The following is a 22,260-nucleotide window of genomic DNA, read 5'->3' on the forward strand; positions in this document are numbered from 1 at the left end:
GAGTCCGTACAGCTACCAGACATCCGCGTCTACAGTCGCTAGCTACCTACCTAACGTTAGCTATCCAATTTAGCTAACGTTGGTTAACTGATTTATTGCAGCCAACATTTGTTCACAGATTGAGAGAGCAGCACATCAAATGGATGACACAAAACGTATTGATTAACTTAGATAACATACAGAATATTACAGAACTGGATGTGTATCATCAATACGCTGTTATTACAAGACTTAGCTACAAATCCGGTATCAGGAACTTCGGATATAGCTAGCTTTAGCCTCTTCACGATTTACTTGATGACTGACAGGTAAGTTATAGCTAGCCAACATGTACTTAAATAGCGATTTATTTCTACAATTCTCTGAATACCAAAATACTGACCATTTGTCCTTACGAACAACACATTATCTTACCTCTTCACGATAAAATAAAAGATGAAATGAAGGATTAAATAGGAAGTTCTTACAAATGTACAGGACAGTGAGGCTGAAACACAGCCGCCATATTCAATGAACACATCCTACTAGGCTACGTGTATGCTACCAGCAACGTCACTCTGGTGCCACGTTCAAAACAACTGGGAATTAAAAAATCTCCGACTTCAGTGCGTTCAAAACAACTAGGAACTCTGAAAAAACGAGCGCCGACTGGGAAAATTCGATTTGAACGGTCATTCAAGTCAGAATTCTAACTCGGAAACTCGAGTCTCTTTCTAGAGCTCCGACCTCAAAGTCATGATTTGACCTTGTATTTTTCGGAGTTCCAGTTGTTTTGAATGCGCCATAATAACAAACAAGGTTGCCTCAAGGGGCCAGGGTTCCGGTCTAGAATCACGGTTTCGACTGATCCTACAGTCTTGCTTCGTTACTGCAGTTTAACTGACGTCCGGCCCAGAAAGACAATAGAGCCCCACAGTGGAGGTGTCAATACTCATGAAAACCTTGTGGTCAAGCGAAAATGGTTCCAAACGTTTTTCCACCATTCATTTTCCCGTATGGGTTTTTAGAAACACTTCAAATAAGGGCTGTGTTTCGTTTCATGTAAACTTCCCCTGGAGTGACGATTTGATAGCCAAGTAAATCTCTTTCGGACAAGGTGACTTTTATCAATATTTTCAGCACTATTTACTCAAAGATTAGAAAAGTAAAATGATCATCAAAGTAGAAATCATGCAAAACTACAAATCCCTGCAAGCTCCTTCACATAATCTCTTGGTGACACCTTTGCAACCAGGTATTGGGTCAATTTAAAACCAGCAGAAGACAGTTCACAGAATTCTAAATTTTAAGAAATGTAGTCAATTTATTCATTACTACATTTAGCTAACATTAGATAGTTAATCCAGAGATTCTTAGCCTTGCCTCGATTCAGCAGTCTAGTCCAGATCATCATGGCATTTGTAGTTCTTCATGATAGCCACATTAGCAGTGAATTAGCATTTCATTTTTTTTCATCTACATATTCCCGCATGGGAAATATGAATGCTGGAAAAACGATTGGAACCATTTCCCTGTTTGACCATTAGGTTTTATGGGTATTATGACTCATATTATGGCACTCTATTTCCATAGATAGCCACATCACCCGATTAGTCTACAAACAGGGATGGGCAAAAAGGTAAAAATACAATGACAAAATACAGATACAAAATACCATAGAGAAATGTATTAACATAAACTACAAAATACACGTATTTTGTATTTTAAAATAGAAAAATGTATTTGCAAGTAGCCGGCCTAAACAGCAACAACATTATCAGTAACGGTTCCAAAAACGTTTTACTAGTTATTGGAGTATAGAGGACCGCGCACTTAGTCTGAAAGGAGTTCTGGTCTTGAAGCTACTGATGAGTTGTGATCTGTTAATAAACCTTGTTATTTTATATTTTAAGTTATGTTTCACTAGTTATCTATATACCCACCTAGTCAACTAGTCCTCCGCCAAACCGAAGTTGAGAGTGAGCTAGCTTCCTCAGAGCTCATGTTGTGCAACATTTCTCTAGGCTATGCAATTGTGCAAGAAAACAGAGTGATGGCCCCTATTAAAAAGAGGAGTATTCCATCAGCTTTCTATAGGCTAGGCCGACTATATTATTTTCTCAACTTTGCTAATATTAAGCACATTTATTATCTTTACAACAGGAGTATAGCCTACCGAGCTGGCATGAAAATGAACTACGGGAAAATCGTACTCCATTCGCTATTTAAGTGCAATGATTACATGTATTTCCCGCCCTGTTTCGAGACAGGTGCATGATAATGGTCCATTCTATATCAAATCAATTTTCACACATATATTATTTAGTATATGTAAAGACAAGTTTAAATCAAGAATAGTGTGATGGGTGACAATATTAGCCTATTACTTATTAATGATATATTATCACTTGTGAATTATGCCCAGTTTAAGGCATGTCTTTTTTTGCAACTTTTTCAAATCATAGTTGCACACCTCATGTAGCCTAGCCCATAGGCCTATATGTTTTGATAAGGCTTGCATCAAACACTAAAGTGGACAAATAACTTCTAAAAATTAAGCACATTAATCCGCTTTACAATGAGCCCAACTGGCGCCGAAGATGTGGATGTCGATTATGACAGCCTCCCGCACCTCTCTGATTCAGAGAAGTTGGGTGGAAAGCGGAAGACACATTTCAGTTGAAATATTTCAGTTGTACAATTGACTAGGTATCCCCCTTTCCCCTTACACAGTGTGTGAGTTTAAAGTTTGGGGAAGATAATTTTCGCAATACAAATGCACCTTAATAATAAAAGCATAACATGCATAATCACATTTGCTCTCTCTTTTGAAAATGGTGTTTTCCACTAATGGAATATTCATGGTTATAGCCTACTGCCTTGTGGGCATTGCTGCACTCATAACGTGAAGAAATAGGCTAATAGTTCATCAACATTTTCAGCAAAACTTTCTGATCTGTTGCATCAGGCTCATTGCTTAAAACAGTTTTTGATGCTAGTGTTTGTATTAATTTGGCATCTATCGCTTCCCACAACTGTCCTAGATTATGTTTGGAATATATATTTCTCGCACAGAACCGCCACAGCCCAAGTTACCACCACCGTTAGTGCTATCAGCCAATTTGTGCTATCAGCCAATTTGTGCTATCAGCCAACTTAGTGACTTCCGGCGCCGACAGAGATGGCCGCCTCGCTTCGCGTTCATAGGAAACTATGCAGTTTTTTTTTTTTTTACGTGTTTTTTCTTACATTGGTACCCCAGGTCATCTTAGGTTTCATTACATACAGTCGGGAAGAACTACTGAATATAAGAGCACCATCAGTACGACCAGGAATATGACTTTCCCGAAGCGGATCCTTTGTTCTGCCTTTCACCCAGGACAACGGAATGGATCCCAGCCTGCAACCCAAAACAAAGACGTCGTAAAAGAGGGAAACGAAGCAGTCTTCTGGTCAGGCTCCGGAGAAGGGCACACCGCGCACCACTCCCTAGCATACTTCTTGCCAATGTCCAGTCTCTTGACAACAAGGTTGATGAAATCTGAGCATTCCGGGGGGACTTCAGAGACTATAACGTTCTTTGCTTCACGGAAACATGGCTCACTCGAGAGACGCTAACGGAATCGGTGCAGCCAGCTGGTTTCTTCACTCATCGCGCCAACAGAAACAAACATCTTTCTGGTAAGAAGAGGGGCAGGGGCGAGGGCGTATGCTTCATGGTTAACGAGACGTGGTGTGGTCACAACAACATACAGGAACTCAAGTCCTTCTGTTCACCTGATTTAGAATTCCTCACAATCAAATGTCGACTGCATTACCTACCAAGGGAATTCCCTTCGATTATAATCACAGCCGTATATATTCCCCCCCCCCCAAGTAGACACATCAATGGCTCTGAATGAACTTTATTTGACTTTTTGCAAACTGGAAACCACATATCCTGAGGCTGCACTCATTGTAGCTGGGGATTTTAACAAGGCTAATCTGAAAACAAGACTCCCTAAATTGTATCAGCATATCGATTGAGCAACCAGGGCTGGTAAAACCTTGGATCATTGCTACTCTAACTTCCGCGACGCATATAATGCCCTCCCCCGCCCTCCTTTCGGAAAAGCTGACCATTTTGTTGCTCCCTGCCTACAGACAGAAGCTAAAACAAGAAGCTCCCGCACTCAGGTCTGTTCAACGCTGGTCTGACCAATCTGATTCCACGCTTCAAGACTGCTTCCATCACGTGGACTGAGATATGTTCCGCACTGCATCCAACAACAACATTGACGAATACGCTGATTCGGTGAGCGAGTTCATTAGAAAGTGCATTGACGATGTCATTCCCATAGCAACGATTAAAACATTCCCAAACCAGAAACCGTGGATTGATGGCAGCATTTGCTTGAAACTGAAAGCGTGAACCACTACTTTTAACCAGGGCAAGGTGACCGGAAACCTGACCGAATACAAACAGTGTAGCTATTCCCTCCGCAAGGCAATCAAACAAGCTAAGCGTCAGTATAGAGACAAAGTAGAATCGCAATTCAATGGCTCAGACACAAGAGGTATGTGGCAGGGTCTACAGTCAATCACTGATTACGAAAAGAAAACCAGCCCTGTCACGGCCCAGGATGTCTTGCTCCCAGGCAGACTAAATAACTTTTTTGCCCGCTTTGAGGACAACACAGTGCCACTGACACGGGCCCGCAACCAAAACATGCGGACTCTCCTTCACTGCAGCCGACGTGAGTAAAACCTTTAAATGTGTTAACCCTCGCAAGGTTGCAGGCCCAGACGGCATCCGCAGCCTTGTCCTCAGAGCATGCGCAGACCAGCTGGCTGGTGTGTTTACGGACATATTCAATCAATCCTTATCCCAGTCTGCTGTTCCCACATTCTTCAAGAGGGCCACCATTGTCCCTGTTCCCAAGAAAGCTAAGGTAACTGAGCTAAACAACTACTGCCCCGTAGCACTCACTTCGACAAGTATCCAAACCCCTGAGGAGGAAATCTGTGTTCGATTGCCAGGCCAACAGAAATCTCTGGTCTTGGTCGAATTCTCAATTGACTCTTGAAAAATATGACTTTGCTTTCATTTACAGTTTGGACATTTACTCATTCTCAGGATACTTTGGTGAATCCATTGCAGACTTCCAGTGTGTGAGGTGATTTACTTTGTGCAAGGCTTTAGTTGTTAAATGGGAAAGAGTAACCAACTTGTCAGTGACAACTGTCTTGAGTTTGGCATTTGTGACAATGTCCTGGGATTTCCCACAAACGCCTCACCTTCTAACTAGTATTGTGTGGCTTGTGAGCGGTATAGAGCAGAATCGACTACATGTACGTGTTTGTGAGAGTCTCGGCTTTCCATAGAGGGGTCGTAGAAGTTCCTAGCTCCAACCTTTCAGTCTCTACAGATATTTTTGTAAGAAGGGTTTAAGCCCAACACTCCAAACTTAGGGTTAGTACCAATGCTCCACGTTTTTCAAATGTCCCACCCACCTGCTCCTCGTTAGTATAGTGGTGAGTATCCCCGCCTGTCACGCGGGAGACCGGGGTTCAATTCCCCGACGGGGAGAAAGGACTGCTTTTTTTTAGGGTGAACAATGTTGCCGAGCCCACAAAGTGGAAAATATTATTTGGAAAAAAAGCTTTATGATACGATTTCCAGCCTTTGGGGTTAACTCAGCTTTCCAAGGCATTGGTTGTTCAGTGGTAGAATTCTCGCCTGCCATGCGGGAGGCCCGGGTTCGATTCCCGGCCAATGCAAGGAGTTTTGAACATGTCATTTCGACAAGTATCCAAACCCCTGAGGAGGAAATCTGTGTTCGATTGCCAGGCCAACAGAAATCTCTGGTCTTGGTCGAATTCTCAATTGACTCTTGAAAAATATGACTTTGCTTTCATTTACAGTTTGGACATTTACTCATTCTCAGGAGACTTTGGTGAATCCATTGCAGACTTCCAGTGTGTGAGGTGATTTACTTTGTGCAAGGCTTTAGTTGTTAAATGGGAAAGAGTAACCAACTTGTCAGTGACAACTGTCTTGAGTTTGGCATTTGTGACAATGTCCTGGGATTTCCCACAAACGCCTCACCTTCTAACTAGTATTGTGTGGCTTGTGAGCGGTATAGAGCAGAATCGACTACATGTACGTGTTTGTGAGAGTCTCGGCTTTCCATAGAGGGGTCGTAGAAGTTCCTAGCTCCAACCTTTCAGTCTCTACAGATATTTTTGTAAGAAGGGTTTAAGCCCAACACTCCAAACTTAGGGTTAGTACCAATGCTCCACGTTTTTTCAAATGTCCTACCCACCTGCTCCTCGTTAGTATAGTGGTGAGTATCCCCGCCTGTCACGCGGGAGACCGGGGTTCAATTCCCCGACGGGGAGAAAGGACTGCTTTTTTTTAGGGTGAACAATGTTGCCGAGCCCACAAAGTGGAAAATATTATTTGGAAAAAGCTTTATGATACGATTTCCAGCCTTTGGGGTTAACTCAGCTTTCCAAGGCATTGGTTGTTCAGTGGTAGAATTCTCGCCTGCCACGCGGGAGGCCCGGGTTCGATTCCCGGCCAATGCAAGAAGTTTTGAACATGTCATTTCGACAAGTATCCAAACCCCTGAGGAGGAAATCTGTGTTCGATTGCCAGGCCAACAGAAATCTCTGGTCTTGGTCGAATTCTCAATTGACTCTTGAAAAATATGACTTTGCTTTCATTTACAGTTTGGACATTTACTCATTCTCAGGAGACTTTGGTGAATCCATTGCAGACTTCCAGTGTGTGAGGTGATTTACTTTGTGCAAGGCTTTAGTTGTTAAATGGGAAAGAGTAACCAACTTGTCAGTGACAACTGTCTTGAGTTTGGCATTTGTGACAATGTCCTGGGATTTCCCACAAACGCCTCACCTTCTAACTAGTATTGTGTGGCTTGTGAGCGGTATAGAGCAGAATCGACTACATGTACGTGTTTGTGAGAGTCTCGGCTTTCCATAGAGGGGTCGTAGAAGTTCCTAGCTCCAACCTTTCAGTCTCTACAGATATTTTTGTAAGAAGGGTTTAAGCCCAACACTCCAAACTTAGGGTTAGTACCAATGCTCCACGTTTTTTCAAATGTCCTACCCACCTGCTCCTCGTTAGTATAGTGGTGAGTATCCCCGCCTGTCACGCGGGAGACCGGGGTTCAATTCCCCGACGGGGAGAAAGGACTGCTTTTTTTTAGGGTGAACAATGTTGCCGAGCCCACAAAGTGGAAAATATTCTTTGGAAAAAGCTTTATGATACGATTTCCAGCCTTTGGGGTTAACTCAGCTTTCCAAGGCATTGGTTGTTCAGTGGTAGAATTCTCGCCTGCCACGCGGGAGGCCCGGGTTCGATTCCCGGCCAATGCAAGAAGTTTTGAACATGTCATTTCGACAAGTATCCAAACCCCTGAGGAGGAAATCTGTGTTCGATTGCCAGGCCAACAGAAATCTCTGGTCTTGGTCGAATTCTCAATTGACTCTTGAAAAATATGACTTTGCTTTCATTTACAGTTTGGACATTTACTCATTCTCAGGAGACTTTGGTGAATCCATTGCAGACTTCCAGTGTGTGAGGTGATTTACTTTGTGCAAGGCTTTAGTTGTTAAATGGGAAAGAGTAACCAACTTGTCAGTGACAACTGTCTTGAGTTTGGCATTTGTGACAATGTCCTGGGATTTCCCACAAACGCCTCACCTTCTAACTAGTATTGTGTGGCTTGTGAGCGGTATAGAGCAGAATCGACTACATGTACGTGTTTGTGAGAGTCTCGGCTTTCCATAGAGGGGTCGTAGAAGTTCCTAGCTCCAACCTTTCAGTCTCTACAGATATTTTTGTAAGAAGGGTTTAAGCCCAACACTCCAAACTTAGGGTTAGTACCAATGCTCCACGTTTTTCAAATGTCCTACCCACCTGCTCCTCGTTAGTATAGTGGTGAGTATCCCCGCCTGTCACGCGGGAGACCGGGGTTCAATTCCCCGACGGGGAGAAAGGACTGCTTTTTTTTAGGGTGAACAATGTTGCCGAGCCCACAAAGTGGAAAATATTCTTTGGAAAAAAGCTTTATGATACGATTTCCAGCCTTTGGGGTTAACTCAGCTTTCCAAGGCATTGGTTGTTCAGTGGTAGAATTCTCGCCTGCCACGCGGGAGGCCCGGGTTCGATTCCCGGCCAATGCAAGAAGTTTTGAACATGTCATTTCGACAAGTATCCAAACCCCTGAGGAGGAAATCTGTGTTCGATTGCCAGGCCAACAGAAATCTCTGGTCTTGGTCGAATTCTCAATTGACTCTTGAAAAATATGACTTTGCTTTCATTTACAGTTTGGACATTTACTCATTCTCAGGAGACTTTGGTGAATCCATTGCAGACTTCCAGTGTGTGAGGTGATTTACTTTGTGCAAGGCTTTAGTTGTTAAATGGGAAAGAGTAACCAACTTGTCAGTGACAACTGTCTTGAGTTTGGCATTTGTGACAATGTCCTGGGATTTCCCACAAACGCCTCACCTTCTAACTAGTATTGTGTGGCTTGTGAGCGGTATAGAGCAGAATCGACTACATGTACGTGTTTGTGAGAGTCTCGGCTTTCCATAGAGGGGTCGTAGAAGTTCCTAGCTCCAACCTTTCAGTCTCTACAGATATTTTTGTAAGAAGGGTTTAAGCCCAACACTCCAAACTTAGGGTTAGTACCAATGCTCCACGTTTTTTCAAATGTCCTACCCACCTGCTCCTCGTTAGTATAGTGGTGAGTATCCCCGCCTGTCACGCGGGAGACCGGGTTCAATTCCCCGACGGGGAGAAAGGACTGCTTTTTTTTAGGGTGAACAATGTTGCCGAGCCCACAAAGTGGAAAATATTCTTTGGAAAAAAGCTTTATGATACGATTTCCAGCCTTTGGGGTTAACTCAGCTTTCCAAGGCATTGGTTGTTCAGTGGTAGAATTCTCGCCTGCCACGCGGGAGGCCCGGGTTCGATTCCCGGCCAATGCAAGAAGTTTTGAACATGTCATTTCGACAAGTATCCAAACCCCTGAGGAGGAAATCTGTGTTCGATTGCCAGGCCAACAGAAATCTCTGGTCTTGGTCGAATTCTCAATTGACTCTTGAAAAATATGACTTTGCTTTCATTTACAGTTTGGACATTTACTCATTCTCAGGAGACTTTGGTGAATCCATTGCAGACTTCCAGTGTGTGAGGTGATTTACTTTGTGCAAGGCTTTAGTTGTTAAATGGGAAAGAGTAACCAACTTGTCAGTGACAACTGTCTTGAGTTTGGCATTTGTGACAATGTCCTGGGATTTCCCACAAACGCCTCACCTTCTAACTAGTATTGTGTGGCTTGTGAGCGGTATAGAGCAGAATCGACTACATGTACGTGTTTGTGAGAGTCTCGGCTTTCCATAGAGGGGTCGTAGAAGTTCCTAGCTCCAACCTTTCAGTCTCTACAGATATTTTTGTAAGAAGGGTTTAAGCCCAACACTCCAAACTTAGGGTTAGTACCAATGCTCCACGTTTTTTCAAATGTCCTACCCACCTGCTCCTCGTTAGTATAGTGGTGAGTATCCCCGCCTGTCACGCGGGAGACCGGGGTTCAATTCCCCGACGGGGAGAAAGGACTGCTTTTTTTTAGGGTGAACAATGTTGCCGAGCCCACAAAGTGGAAAATATTCTTTGGAAAAAAGCTTTATGATACGATTTCCAGCCTTTGGGGTTAACTCAGCTTTCCAAGGCATTGGTTGTTCAGTGGTAGAATTCTCGCCTGCCACGCGGGAGGCCCGGGTTCGATTCCCGGCCAATGCAAGAAGTTTTGAACATGTCATTTCGACAAGTATCCAAACCCCTGAGGAGGAAATCTGTGTTCGATTGCCAGGCCAACAGAAATCTCTGGTCTTGGTCGAATTCTCAATTGACTCTTGAAAAATATGACTTTGCTTTCATTTACAGTTTGGACATTTACTCATTCTCAGGAGACTTTGGTGAATCCATTGCAGACTTCCAGTGTGTGAGGTGATTTACTTTGTGCAAGGCTTTAGTTGTTAAATGGGAAAGAGTAACCAACTTGTCAGTGACAACTGTCTTGAGTTTGGCATTTGTGACAATGTCCTGGGATTTCCCACAAACGCCTCACCTTCTAACTAGTATTGTGTGGCTTGTGAGCGGTATAGAGCAGAATCGACTACATGTACGTGTTTGTGAGAGTCTCGGCTTTCCATAGAGGGGTCGTAGAAGTTCCTAGCTCCAACCTTTCAGTCTCTACAGATATTTTTGTAAGAAGGGTTTAAGCCCAACACTCCAAACTTAGGGTTAGTACCAATGCTCCACGTTTTTCAAATGTCCCACCCACCTGCTCCTCGTTAGTATAGTGGTGAGTATCCCCGCCTGTCACGCGGGAGACCGGGGTTCAATTCCCGACGGGGAGAAAGGACTGCTTTTTTTTAGGGTGAACAATGTTGCCGAGCCCACAAAGTGGAAAATATTATTTGGAAAAAGCTTTATGATACGATTTCCAGCCTTTGGGGTTAACTCAGCTTTCCAAGGCATTGGTTGTTCAGTGGTAGAATTCTCGCCTGCCACGCGGGAGGCCCGGGTTCGATTCCCGGCCAATGCAAGAAGTTTTGAACATGTCATTTCGACAAGTATCCAAACCCCTGAGGAGGAAATCTGTGTTCGATTGCCAGGCCAACAGAAATCTCTGGTCTTGGTCGAATTCTCAATTGACTCTTGAAAAATATGACTTTGCTTTCATTTACAGTTTGGACATTTACTCATTCTCAGGAGACTTTGGTGAATCCATTGCAGACTTCCAGTGTGTGAGGTGATTTACTTTGTGCAAGGCTTTAGTTGTTAAATGGGAAAGAGTAACCAACTTGTCAGTGACAACTGTCTTGAGTTTGGCATTTGTGACAATGTCCTGGGATTTCCCACAAACGCCTCACCTTCTAACTAGTATTGTGTGGCTTGTGAGCGGTATAGAGCAGAATCGACTACATGTACGTGTTTGTGAGAGTCTCGGCTTTCCATAGAGGGGTCGTAGAAGTTCCTAGCTCCAACCTTTCAGTCTCTACAGATATTTTTGTAAGAAGGGTTTAAGCCCAACACTCCAAACTTAGGGTTAGTACCAATGCTCCACGTTTTTTCAAATGTCCTACCCACCTGCTCCTCGTTAGTATAGTGGTGAGTATCCCCGCCTGTCACGCGGGAGACCGGGGTTCAATTCCCCGACGGGGAGAAAGGACTGCTTTTTTTTAGGGTGAACAATGTTGCCGAGCCCACAAAGTGGAAAATATTCTTTGGAAAAAAGCTTTATGATACGATTTCCAGCCTTTGGGGTTAACTCAGCTTTCCAAGGCATTGGTTGTTCAGTGGTAGAATTCTCGCCTGCCACGCGGGAGGCCCGGGTTCGATTCCCGGCCAATGCAAGAAGTTTTGAACATGTCATTTCGACAAGTATCCAAACCCCTGAGGAGGAAATCTGTGTTCGATTGCCAGGCCAACAGAAATCTCTGGTCTTGGTCGAATTCTCAATTGACTCTTGAAAAATATGACTTTGCTTTCATTTACAGTTTGGACATTTACTCATTCTCAGGAGACTTTGGTGAATCCATTGCAGACTTCCAGTGTGTGAGGTGATTTACTTTGTGCAAGGCTTTAGTTGTTAAATGGGAAAGAGTAACCAACTTGTCAGTGACAACTGTCTTGAGTTTGGCATTTGTGACAATGTCCTGGGATTTCCCACAAACGCCTCACCTTCTAACTAGTATTGTGTGGCTTGTGAGCGGTATAGAGCAGAATCGACTACATGTACGTGTTTGTGAGAGTCTCGGCTTTCCATAGAGGGGTCGTAGAAGTTCCTAGCTCCAACCTTTCAGTCTCTACAGATATTTTTGTAAGAAGGGTTTAAGCCCAACACTCCAAACTTAGGGTTAGTACCAATGCTCCACGTTTTTTCAAATGTCCTACCCACCTGCTCCTCGTTAGTATAGTGGTGAGTATCCCCGCCTGTCACGCGGGAGACCGGGGTTCAATTCCCCGACGGGGAGAAAGGACTGCTTTTTTTTAGGGTGAACAATGTTGCCGAGCCCACAAAGTGGAAAATATTCTTTGGAAAAAAGCTTTATGATACGATTTCCAGCCTTTGGGGTTAACTCAGCTTTCCAAGGCATTGGTTGTTCAGTGGTAGAATTCTCGCCTGCCACGCGGGAGGCCCGGGTTCGATTCCCGGCCAATGCAAGAAGTTTTGAACATGTCATTTCGACAAGTATCCAAACCCCTGAGGAGGAAATCTGTGTTCGATTGCCAGGCCAACAGAAATCTCTGGTCTTGGTCGAATTCTCAATTGACTCTTGAAAAATATGACTTTGCTTTCATTTACAGTTTGGACATTTACTCATTCTCAGGAGACTTTGGTGAATCCATTGCAGACTTCCAGTGTGTGAGGTGATTTACTTTGTGCAAGGCTTTAGTTGTTAAATGGGAAAGAGTAACCAACTTGTCAGTGACAACTGTCTTGAGTTTGGCATTTGTGACAATGTCCTGGGATTTCCCACAAACGCCTCACCTTCTAACTAGTATTGTGTGGCTTGTGAGCGGTATAGAGCAGAATCGACTACATGTACGTGTTTGTGAGAGTCTCGGCTTTCCATAGAGGGGTCGTAGAAGTTCCTAGCTCCAACCTTTCAGTCTCTACAGATATTTTTGTAAGAAGGGTTTAAGCCCAACACTCCAAACTTAGGGTTAGTACCAATGCTCCACGTTTTTTCAAATGTCCTACCCACCTGCTCCTCGTTAGTATAGTGGTGAGTATCCCCGCCTGTCACGCGGGAGACCGGGGTTCAATTCCCCGACGGGGAGAAAGGACTGCTTTTTTTTAGGGTGAACAATGTTGCCGAGCCCACAAAGTGGAAAATATTCTTTGGAAAAAAGCTTTATGATACGATTTCCAGCCTTTGGGGTTAACTCAGCTTTCCAAGGCATTGGTTGTTCAGTGGTAGAATTCTCGCCTGCCACGCGGGAGGCCCGGGTTCGATTCCCGGCCAATGCAAGAAGTTTTGAACATGTCATTTCGACAAGTATCCAAACCCCTGAGGAGGAAATCTGTGTTCGATTGCCAGGCCAACAGAAATCTCTGGTCTTGGTCGAATTCTCAATTGACTCTTGAAAAATATGACTTTGCTTTCATTTACAGTTTGGACATTTACTCATTCTCAGGAGACTTTGGTGAATCCATTGCAGACTTCCAGTGTGTGAGGTGATTTACTTTGTGCAAGGCTTTAGTTGTTAAATGGGAAAGAGTAACCAACTTGTCAGTGACAACTGTCTTGAGTTTGGCATTTGTGACAATGTCCTGGGATTTCCCACAAACGCCTCACCTTCTAACTAGTATTGTGTGGCTTGTGAGCGGTATAGAGCAGAATCGACTACATGTACGTGTTTGTGAGAGTCTCGGCTTTCCATAGAGGGGTCGTAGAAGTTCCTAGCTCCAACCTTTCAGTCTCTACAGATATTTTTGTAAGAAGGGTTTAAGCCCAACACTCCAAACTTAGGGTTAGTACCAATGCTCCACGTTTTTTCAAATGTCCTACCCACCTGCTCCTCGTTAGTATAGTGGTGAGTATCCCCGCCTGTCACGCGGGAGACCGGGGTTCAATTCCCCGACGGGGAGAAAGGACTGCTTTTTTTTTTAGGGTGAACAATGTTGCCGAGCCCACAAAGTGGAAAATATTATTTGGAAAAAGCTTTATGATACGATTTCCAGCCTTTGGGGTTAACTCAGCTTTCCAAGGCATTGGTTGTTCAGTGGTAGAATTCTCGCCTGCCACGCGGGAGGCCCGGGTTCGATTCCCGGCCAATGCAAGAAGTTTTGAACATGTCATTTCGACAAGTATCCAAACCCCTGAGGAGGAAATCTGTGTTCGATTGCCAGGCCAACAGAAATCTCTGGTCTTGGTCGAATTCTCAATTGACTCTTGAAAAATATGACTTTGCTTTCATTTACAGTTTGGACATTTACTCATTCTCAGGAGACTTTGGTGAATCCATTGCAGACTTCCAGTGTGTGAGGTGATTTACTTTGTGCAAGGCTTTAGTTGTTAAATGGGAAAGAGTAACCAACTTGTCAGTGACAACTGTCTTGAGTTTGGCATTTGTGACAATGTCCTGGGATTTCCCACAAACGCCTCACCTTCTAACTAGTATTGTGTGGCTTGTGAGCGGTATAGAGCAGAATCGACTACATGTACGTGTTTGTGAGAGTCTCGGCTTTCCATAGAGGGGTCGTAGAAGTTCCTAGCTCCAACCTTTCAGTCTCTACAGATATTTTTGTAAGAAGGGTTTAAGCCCAACACTCCAAACTTAGGGTTAGTACCAATGCTCCACGTTTTTTCAAATGTCCTACCCACCTGCTCCTCGTTAGTATAGTGGTGAGTATCCCCGCCTGTCACGCGGGAGACCGGGGTTCAATTCCCCGACGGGGAGAAAGGACTGCTTTTTTTTTAGGGTGAACAATGTTGCCGAGCCCACAAAGTGGAAAATATTCTTTGGAAAAAAGCTTTATGATACGATTTCCAGCCTTTGGGGTTAACTCAGCTTTCCAAGGCATTGGTTGTTCAGTGGTAGAATTCTCGCCTGCCACGCGGGAGGCCCGGGTTCGATTCCCGGCCAATGCAAGAAGTTTTGAACATGTCATTTCGACAAGTATCCAAACCCCTGAGGAGGAAATCTGTGTTCGATTGCCAGGCCAACAGAAATCTCTGGTCTTGGTCGAATTCTCAATTGACTCTTGAAAAATATGACTTTGCTTTCATTTACAGTTTGGACATTTACTCATTCTCAGGAGACTTTGGTGAATCCATTGCAGACTTCCAGTGTGTGAGGTGATTTACTTTGTGCAAGGCTTTAGTTGTTAAATGGGAAAGAGTAACCAACTTGTCAGTGACAACTGTCTTGAGTTTGGCATTTGTGACAATGTCCTGGGATTTCCCACAAACGCCTCACCTTCTAACTAGTATTGTGTGGCTTGTGAGCGGTATAGAGCAGAATCGACTACATGTACGTGTTTGTGAGAGTCTCGGCTTTCCATAGAGGGGTCGTAGAAGTTCCTAGCTCCAACCTTTCAGTCTCTACAGATATTTTTGTAAGAAGGGTTTAAGCCCAACACTCCAAACTTAGGGTTAGTACCAATGCTCCACGTTTTTTCAAATGTCCTACCCACCTGCTCCTCGTTAGTATAGTGGTGAGTATCCCCGCCTGTCACGCGGGAGACCGGGGTTCAATTCCCCGACGGGGAGAAAGGACTGCTTTTTTTTAGGGTGAACAATGTTGCCGAGCCCACAAAGTGGAAAATATTATTTGGAAAAAGCTTTATGATACGATTTCCAGCCTTTGGGGTTAACTCAGCTTTCCAAGGCATTGGTTGTTCAGTGGTAGAATTCTCGCCTGCCACGCGGGAGGCCCGGGTTCGATTCCCGGCCAATGCAAGAAGTTTTGAACATGTCATTTCGACAAGTATCCAAACCCCTGAGGAGGAAATCTGTGTTCGATTGCCAGGCCAACAGAAATCTCTGGTCTTGGTCGAATTCTCAATTGACTCTTGAAAAATATGACTTTGCTTTCATTTACAGTTTGGACATTTACTCATTCTCAGGAGACTTTGGTGAATCCATTGCAGACTTCCAGTGTGTGAGGTGATTTACTTTGTGCAAGGCTTTAGTTGTTAAATGGGAAAGAGTAACCAACTTGTCAGTGACAACTGTCTTGAGTTTGGCATTTGTGACAATGTCCTGGGATTTCCCACAAACGCCTCACCTTCTAACTAGTATTGTGTGGCTTGTGAGCGGTATAGAGCAGAATCGACTACATGTACGTGTTTGTGAGAGTCTCGGCTTTCCATAGAGGGGTCGTAGAAGTTCCTAGCTCCAACCTTTCAGTCTCTACAGATATTTTTGTAAGAAGGGTTTAAGCCCAACACTCCAAACTTAGGGTTAGTACCAATGCTCCACGTTTTTTCAAATGTCCTACCCACCTGCTCCTCGTTAGTATAGTGGTGAGTATCCCCGCCTGTCACGCGGGAGACCGGGGTTCAATTCCCCGACGGGGAGAAAGGACTGCTTTTTTTTAGGGTGAACAATGTTGCCGAGCCCACAAAGTGGAAAATATTCTTTGGAAAAAAGCTTTATGATACGATTTCCAGCCTTTGGGGTTAACTCAGCTTTCCAAGGCATTGGTTGTTCAGTGGTAGAATTCTCGCCTGCCACGCGGGAGGCCCGGGTTCGATTCCCGGCCAATGCAAGAAGTTTTGAACATGTCATTTCGACAAGTATCCAAACCCCTGAGGAGGAAATCTGTGTTCGATTGCCAGGCCAACAGAAATCTCTGGTCTTGGTCGAATTCTCAATTGACTCTTGAAAAATATGACTTTGCTTTCATTTACAGTTTGGACATTTACTCATTCTCAGGAGACTTTGGTGAATCCATTGCAGACTTCCAGTGTGTGAGGTGATTTACTTTGTGCAAGGCTTTAGTTGTTAAATGGGAAAGAGTAACCAACTTGTCAGTGACAACTGTCTTGAGTTTGGCATTTGTGACAATGTCCTGGGATTTCCCACAAACGCCTCACCTTCTAACTAGTATTGTGTGGCTTGTGAGCGGTATAGAGCAGAATCGACTACATGTACGTGTTTGTGAGAGTCTCGGCTTTCCATAGAGGGGTCGTAGAAGTTCCTAGCTCCAACCTTTCAGTCTCTACAGATATTTTTGTAAGAAGGGTTTAAGCCCAACACTCCAAACTTAGGGTTAGTACCAATGCTCCACGTTTTTTCAAATGTCCTACCCACCTGCTCCTCGTTAGTATAGTGGTGAGTATCCCCGCCTGTCACGCGGGAGACCGGGGTTCAATTCCCCGACGGGGAGAAAGGACTGCTTTTTTTTAGGGTGAACAATGTTGCCGAGCCCACAAAGTGGAAAATATTCTTTGGAAAAAAGCTTTATGATACGATTTCCAGCCTTTGGGGTTAACTCAGCTTTCCAAGGCATTGGTTGTTCAGTGGTAGAATTCTCGCCTGCCACGCGGGAGGCCCGGGTTCGATTCCCGGCCAATGCAAGAAGTTTTGAACATGTCATTTCGACAAGTATCCAAACCCCTGAGGAGGAAATCTGTGTTCGATTGCCAGGCCAACAGAAATCTCTGGTCTTGGTCGAATTCTCAATTGACTCTTGAAAAATATGACTTTGCTTTCATTTACAGTTTGGACATTTACTCATTCTCAGGAGACTTTGGTGAATCCATTGCAGACTTCCAGTGTGTGAGGTGATTTACTTTGTGCAAGGCTTTAGTTGTTAAATGGGAAAGAGTAACCAACTTGTCAGTGACAACTGTCTTGAGTTTGGCATTTGTGACAATGTCCTGGGATTTCCCACAAACGCCTCACCTTCTAACTAGTATTGTGTGGCTTGTGAGCGGTATAGAGCAGAATCGACTACATGTACGTGTTTGTGAGAGTCTCGGCTTTCCATAGAGGGGTCGTAGAAGTTCCTAGCTCCAACCTTTCAGTCTCTACAGATATTTTTGTAAGAAGGGTTTAAGCCCAACACTCCAAACTTAGGGTTAGTACCAATGCTCCACGTTTTTTCAAATGTCCTACCCACCTGCTCCTCGTTAGTATAGTGGTGAGTATCCCCGCCTGTCACGCGGGAGACCGGGGTTCAATTCCCCGACGGGGAGAAAGGACTGCTTTTTTTTAGGGTGAACAATGTTGCCGAGCCCACAAAGTGGAAAATATTCTTTGGAAAAAAGCTTTATGATACGATTTCCAGCCTTTGGGGTTAACTCAGCTTTCCAAGGCATTGGTTGTTCAGTGGTAGAATTCTCGCCTGCCACGCGGGAGGCCCGGGTTCGATTCCCGGCCAATGCAAGAAGTTTTGAACATGTCATTTCGACAAGTATCCAAACCCCTGAGGAGGAAATCTGTGTTCGATTGCCAGGCCAACAGAAATCTCTGGTCTTGGTCGAATTCTCAATTGACTCTTGAAAAATATGACTTTGCTTTCATTTACAGTTTGGACATTTACTCATTCTCAGGAGACTTTGGTGAATCCATTGCAGACTTCCAGTGTGTGAGGTGATTTACTTTGTGCAAGGCTTTAGTTGTTAAATGGGAAAGAGTAACCAACTTGTCAGTGACAACTGTCTTGAGTTTGGCATTTGTGACAATGTCCTGGGATTTCCCACAAACGCCTCACCTTCTAACTAGTATTGTGTGGCTTGTGAGCGGTATAGAGCAGAATCGACTACATGTACGTGTTTGTGAGAGTCTCGGCTTTCCATAGAGGGGTCGTAGAAGTTCCTAGCTCCAACCTTTCAGTCTCTACAGATATTTTGTAAGAAGGGTTTAAGCCCAACACTCCAAACTTAGGGTTAGTACCAATGCTCCACGTTTTTTCAAATGTCCCACCCACCTGCTCCTCGTTAGTATAGTGGTGAGTATCCCCGCCTGTCACGCGGGAGACCGGGGTTCAATTTCCCGACGGGGAGAAAGGACTGCTTTTTTTTAGGGTGAACAATGTTGCCGAGCCCACAAAGTGGAAAATATTCTTTGGAAAAAAGCTTTATGATACGATTTCCAGCCTTTGGGGTTAACTCAGCTTTCCAAGGCATTGGTTGTTCAGTGGTAGAATTCTCGCCTGCCACGCGGGAGGCCCGGGTTCGATTCCCGGCCAATGCAAGAAGTTTTGAACATGTCATTTCGACAAGTATCCAAACCCCTGAGGAGGAAATCTGTGTTCGATTGCCAGGCCAACAGAAATCTCTGGTCTTGGTCGAATTCTCAATTGACTCTTGAAAAATATGACTTTGCTTTCATTTACAGTTTGGACATTTACTCATTCTCAGGAGACTTTGGTGAATCCATTGCAGACTTCCAGTGTGTGAGGTGATTTACTTTGTGCAAGGCTTTAGTTGTTAAATGGGAAAGAGTAACCAACTTGTCAGTGACAACTGTCTTGAGTTTGGCATTTGTGACAATGTCCTGGGATTTCCCACAAACGCCTCACCTTCTAACTAGTATTGTGTGGCTTGTGAGCGGTATAGAGCAGAATCGACTACATGTACGTGTTTGTGAGAGTCTCGGCTTTCCATAGAGGGGTCGTAGAAGTTCCTAGCTCCAACCTTTCAGTCTCTACAGATATTTTTGTAAGAAGGGTTTAAGCCCAACACTCCAAACTTAGGGTTAGTACCAATGCTCCACGTTTTTTCAAATGTCCTACCCACCTGCTCCTCGTTAGTATAGTGGTGAGTATCCCCGCCTGTCACGCGGGAGACCGGGGTTCAATTCCCCGACGGGGAGAAAGGACTGCTTTTTTTTAGGGTGAACAATGTTGCCGAGCCCACAAAGTGGAAAATATTCTTTGGAAAAAAGCTTTATGATACGATTTCCAGCCTTTGGGGTTAACTCAGCTTTCCAAGGCATTGGTTGTTCAGTGGTAGAATTCTCGCCTGCCACGCGGGAGGCCCGGGTTCGATTCCCGGCCAATGCAAGAAGTTTTGAACATGTCATTTCGACAAGTATCCAAACCCCTGAGGAGGAAATCTGTGTTCGATTGCCAGGCCAACAGAAATCTCTGGTCTTGGTCGAATTCTCAATTGACTCTTGAAAAATATGACTTTGCTTTCATTTACAGTTTGGACATTTACTCATTCTCAGGAGACTTTGGTGAATCCATTGCAGACTTCCAGTGTGTGAGGTGATTTACTTTGTGCAAGGCTTTAGTTGTTAAATGGGAAAGAGTAACCAACTTGTCAGTGACAACTGTCTTGAGTTTGGCATTTGTGACAATGTCCTGGGATTTCCCACAAACGCCTCACCTTCTAACTAGTATTGTGTGGCTTGTGAGCGGTATAGAGCAGAATCGACTACATGTACGTGTTTGTGAGAGTCTCGGCTTTCCATAGAGGGGTCGTAGAAGTTCCTAGCTCCAACCTTTCAGTCTCTACAGATATTTTTGTAAGAAGGGTTTAAGCCCAACACTCCAAACTTAGGGTTAGTACCAATGCTCCACGTTTTTTCAAATGTCCTACCCACCTGCTCCTCGTTAGTATAGTGGTGAGTATCCCCGCCTGTCACGCGGGAGACCGGGGTTCAATTCCCCGACGGGGAGAAAGGACTGCTTTTTTTTAGGGTGAACAATGTTGCCGAGCCCACAAAGTGGAAAATATTCTTTGGAAAAAAGCTTTATGATACGATTTCCAGCCTTTGGGGTTAACTCAGCTTTCCAAGGCATTGGTTGTTCAGTGGTAGAATTCTCGCCTGCCACGCGGGAGGCCCGGGTTCGATTCCCGGCCAATGCAAGAAGTTTTGAACATGTCATTTCGACAAGTATCCAAACCCCTGAGGAGGAAATCTGTGTTCGATTGCCAGGCCAACAGAAATCTCTGGTCTTGGTCGAATTCTCAATTGACTCTTGAAAAATATGACTTTGCTTTCATTTACAGTTTGGACATTTACTCATTCTCAGGAGACTTTGGTGAATCCATTGCAGACTTCCAGTGTGTGAGGTGATTTACTTTGTGCAAGGCTTTAGTTGTTAAATGGGAAAGAGTAACCAACTTGTCAGTGACAACTGTCTTGAGTTTGGCATTTGTGACAATGTCCTGGGATTTCCCACAAACGCCTCACCTTCTAACTAGTATTGTGTGGCTTGTGAGCGGTATAGAGCAGAATCGACTACATGTACGTGTTTGTGAGAGTCTCGGCTTTCCATAGAGGGGTCGTAGAAGTTCCTAGCTCCAACCTTTCAGTCTCTACAGATATTTTTGTAAGAAGGGTTTAAGCCCAACACTCCAAACTTAGGGTTAGTACCAATGCTCCACGTTTTTTCAAATGTCCTACCCACCTGCTCCTCGTTAGTATAGTGGTGAGTATCCCCGCCTGTCACGCGGGAGACCGGGGTTCAATTCCCCGACGGGGAGAAAGGACTGCTTTTTTTTAGGGTGAACAATGTTGCCGAGCCCACAAAGTGGAAAATATTCTTTGGAAAAAAGCTTTATGATACGATTTCCAGCCTTTGGGGTTAACTCAGCTTTCCAAGGCATTGGTTGTTCAGTGGTAGAATTCTCGCCTGCCACGCGGGAGGCCCGGGTTCGATTCCCGGCCAATGCAAGAAGTTTTGAACATGTCATTTCGACAAGTATCCAAACCCCTGAGGAGGAAATCTGTGTTCGATTGCCAGGCCAACAGAAATCTCTGGTCTTGGTCGAATTCTCAATTGACTCTTGAAAAATATGACTTTGCTTTCATTTACAGTTTGGACATTTACTCATTCTCAGGAGACTTTGGTGAATCCATTGCAGACTTCCAGTGTGTGAGGTGATTTACTTTGTGCAAGGCTTTAGTTGTTAAATGGGAAAGAGTAACCAACTTGTCAGTGACAACTGTCTTGAGTTTGGCATTTGTGACAATGTCCTGGGATTTCCCACAAACGCCTCACCTTCTAACTAGTATTGTGTGGCTTGTGAGCGGTATAGAGCAGAATCGACTACATGTACGTGTTTGTGAGAGTCTCGGCTTTCCATAGAGGGGTCGTAGAAGTTCCTAGCTCCAACCTTTCAGTCTCTACAGATATTTTTGTAAGAAGGGTTTAAGCCCAACACTCCAAACTTAGGGTTAGTACCAATGCTCCACGTTTTTTCAAATGTCCTACCCACCTGCTCCTCGTTAGTATAGTGGTGAGTATCCCCGCCTGTCACGCGGGAGACCGGGGTTCAATTCCCCGACGGGGAGAAAGGACTGCTTTTTTTTAGGGTGAACAATGTTGCCGAGCCCACAAAGTGGAAAATATTCTTTGGAAAAAAGCTTTATGATACGATTTCCAGCCTTTGGGGTTAACTCAGCTTTCCAAGGCATTGGTTGTTCAGTGGTAGAATTCTCGCCTGCCACGCGGGAGGCCCGGGTTCGATTCCCGGCCAATGCAAGAAGTTTTGAACATGTCATTTCGACAAGTATCCAAACCCCTGAGGAGGAAATCTGTGTTCGATTGCCAGGCCAACAGAAATCTCTGGTCTTGGTCGAATTCTCAATTGACTCTTGAAAAATATGACTTTGCTTTCATTTACAGTTTGGACATTTACTCATTCTCAGGAGACTTTGGTGAATCCATTGCAGACTTCCAGTGTGTGAGGTGATTTACTTTGTGCAAGGCTTTAGTTGTTAAATGGGAAAGAGTAACCAACTTGTCAGTGACAACTGTCTTGAGTTTGGCATTTGTGACAATGTCCTGGG

At 44.4% G+C, this 22,260-nt stretch overlaps 40 non-coding genes across 40 annotated transcripts; all 40 read left to right on the forward strand.

Annotated features, from left to right (window-relative positions):
• Positions 1 to 5,476: 5,476 nt before the first annotated feature.
• On the forward strand, positions 5,477 to 5,548 carry trnad-guc (transfer RNA aspartic acid (anticodon GUC)). The gene has a single exon. It is a non-coding gene; the product is annotated as a tRNA-Asp (tRNA).
• A 120-nt stretch (positions 5,549 to 5,668) lies between these two features.
• trnag-gcc (transfer RNA glycine (anticodon GCC)) lies at positions 5,669 to 5,739 on the forward strand. Its single transcript has one exon. It is a non-coding gene; the product is annotated as a tRNA-Gly (tRNA).
• A 549-nt stretch (positions 5,740 to 6,288) lies between these two features.
• On the forward strand, positions 6,289 to 6,360 carry trnad-guc (transfer RNA aspartic acid (anticodon GUC)). Its single transcript has one exon. It is a non-coding gene; the product is annotated as a tRNA-Asp (tRNA).
• A 118-nt stretch (positions 6,361 to 6,478) lies between these two features.
• trnag-gcc (transfer RNA glycine (anticodon GCC)) lies at positions 6,479 to 6,549 on the forward strand. The gene has a single exon. It is a non-coding gene; the product is annotated as a tRNA-Gly (tRNA).
• Positions 6,550 to 7,098: 549 nt separating this feature from the next.
• On the forward strand, positions 7,099 to 7,170 carry trnad-guc (transfer RNA aspartic acid (anticodon GUC)). Its single transcript has one exon. It is a non-coding gene; the product is annotated as a tRNA-Asp (tRNA).
• Positions 7,171 to 7,288: 118 nt separating this feature from the next.
• Positions 7,289 to 7,359, forward strand: trnag-gcc (transfer RNA glycine (anticodon GCC)). The gene has a single exon. It is a non-coding gene; the product is annotated as a tRNA-Gly (tRNA).
• A 548-nt stretch (positions 7,360 to 7,907) lies between these two features.
• On the forward strand, positions 7,908 to 7,979 carry trnad-guc (transfer RNA aspartic acid (anticodon GUC)). The gene has a single exon. It is a non-coding gene; the product is annotated as a tRNA-Asp (tRNA).
• Positions 7,980 to 8,098: 119 nt separating this feature from the next.
• Positions 8,099 to 8,169, forward strand: trnag-gcc (transfer RNA glycine (anticodon GCC)). Its single transcript has one exon. It is a non-coding gene; the product is annotated as a tRNA-Gly (tRNA).
• A 739-nt stretch (positions 8,170 to 8,908) lies between these two features.
• trnag-gcc (transfer RNA glycine (anticodon GCC)) lies at positions 8,909 to 8,979 on the forward strand. The gene has a single exon. It is a non-coding gene; the product is annotated as a tRNA-Gly (tRNA).
• Positions 8,980 to 9,528: 549 nt separating this feature from the next.
• trnad-guc (transfer RNA aspartic acid (anticodon GUC)) lies at positions 9,529 to 9,600 on the forward strand. Its single transcript has one exon. It is a non-coding gene; the product is annotated as a tRNA-Asp (tRNA).
• Positions 9,601 to 9,719: 119 nt separating this feature from the next.
• Positions 9,720 to 9,790, forward strand: trnag-gcc (transfer RNA glycine (anticodon GCC)). The gene has a single exon. It is a non-coding gene; the product is annotated as a tRNA-Gly (tRNA).
• A 737-nt stretch (positions 9,791 to 10,527) lies between these two features.
• On the forward strand, positions 10,528 to 10,598 carry trnag-gcc (transfer RNA glycine (anticodon GCC)). Its single transcript has one exon. It is a non-coding gene; the product is annotated as a tRNA-Gly (tRNA).
• Positions 10,599 to 11,147: 549 nt separating this feature from the next.
• trnad-guc (transfer RNA aspartic acid (anticodon GUC)) lies at positions 11,148 to 11,219 on the forward strand. The gene has a single exon. It is a non-coding gene; the product is annotated as a tRNA-Asp (tRNA).
• Positions 11,220 to 11,338: 119 nt separating this feature from the next.
• Positions 11,339 to 11,409, forward strand: trnag-gcc (transfer RNA glycine (anticodon GCC)). The gene has a single exon. It is a non-coding gene; the product is annotated as a tRNA-Gly (tRNA).
• Positions 11,410 to 11,958: 549 nt separating this feature from the next.
• On the forward strand, positions 11,959 to 12,030 carry trnad-guc (transfer RNA aspartic acid (anticodon GUC)). Its single transcript has one exon. It is a non-coding gene; the product is annotated as a tRNA-Asp (tRNA).
• A 119-nt stretch (positions 12,031 to 12,149) lies between these two features.
• trnag-gcc (transfer RNA glycine (anticodon GCC)) lies at positions 12,150 to 12,220 on the forward strand. The gene has a single exon. It is a non-coding gene; the product is annotated as a tRNA-Gly (tRNA).
• A 549-nt stretch (positions 12,221 to 12,769) lies between these two features.
• On the forward strand, positions 12,770 to 12,841 carry trnad-guc (transfer RNA aspartic acid (anticodon GUC)). Its single transcript has one exon. It is a non-coding gene; the product is annotated as a tRNA-Asp (tRNA).
• A 119-nt stretch (positions 12,842 to 12,960) lies between these two features.
• Positions 12,961 to 13,031, forward strand: trnag-gcc (transfer RNA glycine (anticodon GCC)). Its single transcript has one exon. It is a non-coding gene; the product is annotated as a tRNA-Gly (tRNA).
• A 549-nt stretch (positions 13,032 to 13,580) lies between these two features.
• On the forward strand, positions 13,581 to 13,652 carry trnad-guc (transfer RNA aspartic acid (anticodon GUC)). Its single transcript has one exon. It is a non-coding gene; the product is annotated as a tRNA-Asp (tRNA).
• A 120-nt stretch (positions 13,653 to 13,772) lies between these two features.
• Positions 13,773 to 13,843, forward strand: trnag-gcc (transfer RNA glycine (anticodon GCC)). The gene has a single exon. It is a non-coding gene; the product is annotated as a tRNA-Gly (tRNA).
• A 549-nt stretch (positions 13,844 to 14,392) lies between these two features.
• On the forward strand, positions 14,393 to 14,464 carry trnad-guc (transfer RNA aspartic acid (anticodon GUC)). The gene has a single exon. It is a non-coding gene; the product is annotated as a tRNA-Asp (tRNA).
• Positions 14,465 to 14,584: 120 nt separating this feature from the next.
• Positions 14,585 to 14,655, forward strand: trnag-gcc (transfer RNA glycine (anticodon GCC)). Its single transcript has one exon. It is a non-coding gene; the product is annotated as a tRNA-Gly (tRNA).
• A 549-nt stretch (positions 14,656 to 15,204) lies between these two features.
• On the forward strand, positions 15,205 to 15,276 carry trnad-guc (transfer RNA aspartic acid (anticodon GUC)). The gene has a single exon. It is a non-coding gene; the product is annotated as a tRNA-Asp (tRNA).
• Positions 15,277 to 15,394: 118 nt separating this feature from the next.
• On the forward strand, positions 15,395 to 15,465 carry trnag-gcc (transfer RNA glycine (anticodon GCC)). The gene has a single exon. It is a non-coding gene; the product is annotated as a tRNA-Gly (tRNA).
• A 549-nt stretch (positions 15,466 to 16,014) lies between these two features.
• On the forward strand, positions 16,015 to 16,086 carry trnad-guc (transfer RNA aspartic acid (anticodon GUC)). The gene has a single exon. It is a non-coding gene; the product is annotated as a tRNA-Asp (tRNA).
• Positions 16,087 to 16,205: 119 nt separating this feature from the next.
• Positions 16,206 to 16,276, forward strand: trnag-gcc (transfer RNA glycine (anticodon GCC)). The gene has a single exon. It is a non-coding gene; the product is annotated as a tRNA-Gly (tRNA).
• A 549-nt stretch (positions 16,277 to 16,825) lies between these two features.
• Positions 16,826 to 16,897, forward strand: trnad-guc (transfer RNA aspartic acid (anticodon GUC)). Its single transcript has one exon. It is a non-coding gene; the product is annotated as a tRNA-Asp (tRNA).
• A 119-nt stretch (positions 16,898 to 17,016) lies between these two features.
• trnag-gcc (transfer RNA glycine (anticodon GCC)) lies at positions 17,017 to 17,087 on the forward strand. Its single transcript has one exon. It is a non-coding gene; the product is annotated as a tRNA-Gly (tRNA).
• Positions 17,088 to 17,636: 549 nt separating this feature from the next.
• Positions 17,637 to 17,708, forward strand: trnad-guc (transfer RNA aspartic acid (anticodon GUC)). The gene has a single exon. It is a non-coding gene; the product is annotated as a tRNA-Asp (tRNA).
• Positions 17,709 to 17,827: 119 nt separating this feature from the next.
• trnag-gcc (transfer RNA glycine (anticodon GCC)) lies at positions 17,828 to 17,898 on the forward strand. The gene has a single exon. It is a non-coding gene; the product is annotated as a tRNA-Gly (tRNA).
• A 548-nt stretch (positions 17,899 to 18,446) lies between these two features.
• Positions 18,447 to 18,518, forward strand: trnad-guc (transfer RNA aspartic acid (anticodon GUC)). Its single transcript has one exon. It is a non-coding gene; the product is annotated as a tRNA-Asp (tRNA).
• A 119-nt stretch (positions 18,519 to 18,637) lies between these two features.
• Positions 18,638 to 18,708, forward strand: trnag-gcc (transfer RNA glycine (anticodon GCC)). Its single transcript has one exon. It is a non-coding gene; the product is annotated as a tRNA-Gly (tRNA).
• A 549-nt stretch (positions 18,709 to 19,257) lies between these two features.
• On the forward strand, positions 19,258 to 19,329 carry trnad-guc (transfer RNA aspartic acid (anticodon GUC)). The gene has a single exon. It is a non-coding gene; the product is annotated as a tRNA-Asp (tRNA).
• Positions 19,330 to 19,448: 119 nt separating this feature from the next.
• On the forward strand, positions 19,449 to 19,519 carry trnag-gcc (transfer RNA glycine (anticodon GCC)). Its single transcript has one exon. It is a non-coding gene; the product is annotated as a tRNA-Gly (tRNA).
• Positions 19,520 to 20,068: 549 nt separating this feature from the next.
• Positions 20,069 to 20,140, forward strand: trnad-guc (transfer RNA aspartic acid (anticodon GUC)). Its single transcript has one exon. It is a non-coding gene; the product is annotated as a tRNA-Asp (tRNA).
• A 119-nt stretch (positions 20,141 to 20,259) lies between these two features.
• trnag-gcc (transfer RNA glycine (anticodon GCC)) lies at positions 20,260 to 20,330 on the forward strand. The gene has a single exon. It is a non-coding gene; the product is annotated as a tRNA-Gly (tRNA).
• A 549-nt stretch (positions 20,331 to 20,879) lies between these two features.
• Positions 20,880 to 20,951, forward strand: trnad-guc (transfer RNA aspartic acid (anticodon GUC)). The gene has a single exon. It is a non-coding gene; the product is annotated as a tRNA-Asp (tRNA).
• A 119-nt stretch (positions 20,952 to 21,070) lies between these two features.
• Positions 21,071 to 21,141, forward strand: trnag-gcc (transfer RNA glycine (anticodon GCC)). Its single transcript has one exon. It is a non-coding gene; the product is annotated as a tRNA-Gly (tRNA).
• Positions 21,142 to 21,690: 549 nt separating this feature from the next.
• On the forward strand, positions 21,691 to 21,762 carry trnad-guc (transfer RNA aspartic acid (anticodon GUC)). The gene has a single exon. It is a non-coding gene; the product is annotated as a tRNA-Asp (tRNA).
• Positions 21,763 to 21,881: 119 nt separating this feature from the next.
• On the forward strand, positions 21,882 to 21,952 carry trnag-gcc (transfer RNA glycine (anticodon GCC)). The gene has a single exon. It is a non-coding gene; the product is annotated as a tRNA-Gly (tRNA).
• The last annotated feature ends 308 nt before the right edge of the window (positions 21,953 to 22,260 follow it).

This window comes from Oncorhynchus keta, unplaced genomic scaffold (assembly GCF_023373465.1).
Source record: "Oncorhynchus keta strain PuntledgeMale-10-30-2019 unplaced genomic scaffold, Oket_V2 Un_contig_1083_pilon_pilon, whole genome shotgun sequence".
In the NCBI taxonomy this organism is placed as follows: Eukaryota; Metazoa; Chordata; class Actinopteri; order Salmoniformes; family Salmonidae; genus Oncorhynchus; species Oncorhynchus keta.